The 3,922-nt window shown below is 38.2% G+C and overlaps 1 non-coding gene across 1 annotated transcript; it reads left to right on the top strand.

The window, feature by feature from the left end:
- Positions 1 to 3,022: 3,022 nt before the first annotated feature.
- Positions 3,023 to 3,163, top strand: LOC112129505 (U4 spliceosomal RNA). Its single transcript, XR_002911897.1, has one exon. It is a non-coding gene; the product is annotated as a U4 spliceosomal RNA (small nuclear RNA).
- The last annotated feature ends 759 nt before the right edge of the window (positions 3,164 to 3,922 follow it).

Consider the following 3,922-nt stretch of genomic DNA (forward strand, 5'->3'; position numbering starts at 1 on the left):
TTCTGAGTAATGGATAATCACAAAGAACCCAAAGAACTGCAAGAAAAGATTTGTTGAACTCAGTATCTGGCATTTATCTTTTTTAACAAACAAGGAAAGTATCCCTCTTAGTGGAAATAGAAGCCTAAGGAGTACGGCCATAATATAGCAAGAATCTTGGAATAGGCAGAGATGAGAAGTCCTTTTATAGCTACTGAAGACATCTGATGATGAAGCAGACAGGCTCTAAGAAAAAATGTCATCTTTTTTATAGGATATCTCAGCTGGTAATAAAATGTTTTCTATATATGAATAAACAACAACAAATGGGGAACACAAGGTCCATTAAAAATTCAACACTTCCTTAATAACTGCCTATTGAAGATACTTAAATATGGATATTATATTGATTAGCCCTTATATAACATAGATGATAAAAAGCAATTGCATGTTCATCAGGGCATCCAAAATCTGAAATTTACAGTTGCATGGTGAAGGGCAGACATTTCTTGTACTTGAAACAAAGTCTTGTTATGAGGGTAAGAAAGGTAGTTATCTGAGAATCAGAGTTTTATTTTTGCATTACCCATTTATTCTACTTTATTTTTGGAGTGAATACTTTAAAAAGTGATACTGCAATTTATCATTTATAATGTGTCAGGCACTCTTTTGTATGTTAATTATTATTCTTACTTAGTTTAGGAAAAATGATGCTACCTATGGTTCAAGTTATAGGAATTCTCTGAGTTGGTTTATGAATACAAATGGATAAAAATATTAGTTTGCCTCTGCATTTTTTATCATTTATTATATAAGAGGAAGCAAAGTATATTGGTTAAGAGTACAGGCCTTAGAGTTAGCCTTTCTGGGTTGGAATCTTGTCTCTACCAATTACTCAGGCAAGCTACTTAATCTATTGTGGAAGATCAAAGATGGTTGCAAATTCTCTTTCCCTCCCCTCCAACTTGGAACAACTCTTTTGACCAGTAGAACACAGCAGAAGTGACACAGTGCCCGTTTCTTTTTAAGTTTTATTTTAAATTGACAAATAATAATTGCATATATTTGTGAGGTTCAATGTATTGTTATGATACGTGTATATAATGTGGAATAATTAAAGCTAATTAACATATTTATAACCTCCATAGTTATCAATTTGTAATTGCATCAGACTAATCTGGTTCAACTTTTACATAACAAAGTTGTGGGCTATTTTTCAGTTGCCATGGACCTCTAGGTTAAAGGTCACACAATCTGAACATGCCTGGATGAACCAAGCATGCAATCATGTGGGGGGGATCTAAGCACTTGGACCCAGGAATGGGGGCTGAATTAAGATGTATTCATTACATGGCAGGATCCAGGATTCAATCAGATTGTGCCCTGGCATCATCCTGTGGCAGGATCCGGTCAGATCTTGCTTTCCAGCATCACCTCACTACAAGAGCCAATCAGATCACATCTCACATCAGATCACATCTCACTACTCTACTCTTATAAAACCCGACCCAAACCCCAGCGCAAGGAGACAGATTTGAGTGTTTCCTTCTTTCTCCTTGCTGGTTGACTCACAATAAGGCTTTTCTTTTCTCAAGGGCTGGTGCCATGGTATTGGCCTCTATGTGCATTGGGAAGCAAGCCTGTTGATTGCTTGGTAACAAATTTTGTGGTGAGAACATTTATTTGTACTCCCATGTTCCTTGCAGTGGTGCCAGTTTCTAGGTCCATGCCTTAAGGACAGAGAGCTTACACTTCTTTATTTTGGAGCCTCTCTCTGGGATTCTTGAGCTACCATGTAAGACATTAAACCATCTGAGACCACCACATTGGAGACACTATGTGTATGTGCTCTGGTTGGCAACCCCCAATAAGCCCAGCCTTCCAATCATTCTTACCAATGTATCAGATGAATGAGTGAAGCTGCTTTGGATTTTCTAGACCCACCCATCCTTCAGCTGAATACAACAAATGATCTCCATCAATGTCATGAGGAACAGAATTATTCAACCCAGACTTGCCTGAATTCCTGATTCCCACAATCATGAAGTTTAATAAAATAGATGGTTTTATAAGTCACCATATTTGGAGCAATTATAGTAGTTTCTACATTGTGGATTTTTTCTGAGAATGGAATGAGATACGATATGTAGTGCACTTAAAAGTATCTGATACATATTATATATCAAACATTAGCTACCATAATAGTTAATATTTTTCTCTACATCTTACTCAAGGACTTAGTAAGCAAAGAATGGCTGTGATCTAGTAAACCTAGAAGTTCTTGTATCTTGTGCTAATTCTAATGCAATTTTCTAATGTCTTGGTCTCAGTCTTATGTGTAACTACATTGATTTCCCTACTAGCAAGCAGACTCAATGTCTTAGTTTGGATTCCCCTAGAAATACAAACTGAATAAAGATGTAAATGCAAGGACTTTACTAAAAAGGTGAGATAAACACTGGTGTGGGAGTTGTAAAGTGAGGTAGAGAAGGGGAGGCAATTAAAGATGACTTATCCACAATGAGATACCATCTCACACCAGTCAGAATGGCTATTAGTAGAAAGTCACAAAATAACAGATGTTGTCAAGGTTGCAGAGAAAAGGGAATGCTTTAACACTGTCAGTGGGAATGCAAATTAGTTCGGCCATTGTGGAAAGCACTGTGGTGATTTCTTAAAGATCTTAAAACAGAATTACTGTTTGACCCAACAATCCCATTATTGGGTATATACCCCAAGGGATATGGATATCAATTATTCTACTATAAAGACACATGCACACATATATTAATCACAACACTATTCTCAATAGCAAAGACACATAATCAATCTAAACGCGCATAAAGACAATGTGGTACATATACACCATGGAACACTATGCAGCCATAACAAAGAAGAAATCCTGTCCTTTGCAGCAACATAGTTGAAGCTGGAGGCTAATATTCTAAGCAAACCAATGCAGAAGCAGAAAGCTAAATACTGCATATTCTCACTTATAAGTGGCAACTAAACAATGAGAACACATGGATATAAAGAGAGGAACAGCTTTGCCCAGTGGCGGCATTGTAACCAATGAGGTTTACCTGAGGTACAATTATTGCTAATTGAAAACTTTTCCCAATACCCCTCCATGACGACTTGAAATATAGTCGGCACTGGCAATTTTTGACAGTCTCTACAGGGACTGGAAAAAAAAAAAAAAGAGAGGAACAACAGACACCAGGGCCTACCTGAGGATGGAGGGTAGGAGGAGGGAGAGGATTAAAAAAACTACCTGTTTGGTGCTAAACTTATTACCTGAGTGATGAAATCATCTGCACACCAAATTCCTGTGGCACACAGTTTACCTATATAACAGACCTGTACATGTACCCCTGGACTTAAAAGTTAAAAAAAAAAAAAAAGATGCCTTATCAAACCACTTCCCATGGGTAAATAGAGCTTAATTCTAATAGGAAACTCTGGGCGTCAGCGTAAAACTTGTGCCTCTGAATGATCTCACCCAAGGGGCAAGGTAGCCAAGCCATTAATACACCAATTCTGATCATTGATTGGGGCTGCCAGGATGAGGTATGCTGAATACAAGACACTTGTAAAGTGACCTTCCAGTTAAACAGCCACGTGGGCTCCGGTGGCAAAAAACACCCCCAGGAAGTGAAATGCTGGTGCTATCAGTCTGCAGTAGTGAGTAAGAGTGTAGGTGGGGGTGCAAAGGCATATGCTGTGGTCAGTGAAATGAGAAATGCCTGATTGTTCATCTGCCTAGCGTCCCCGTGTCGAGATCTTCCACCCAGTGCAGCACAGATCACTTTTATTCTGGAATGACTACTCATTGAAACTGTTCATGACGAGAATCTGACCTTGGCAAATTAAATCTCTGCCGCCAGCCCATATTTTTAGTGATATCTAATGAGACTTGTAATTAATCCTGGGCTTAGATTCC

This window comes from Pongo abelii, chromosome 18, assembly GCF_028885655.2.
Source record: "Pongo abelii isolate AG06213 chromosome 18, NHGRI_mPonAbe1-v2.0_pri, whole genome shotgun sequence".
Classification (NCBI taxonomy): domain Eukaryota; kingdom Metazoa; phylum Chordata; class Mammalia; order Primates; family Hominidae; genus Pongo; species Pongo abelii.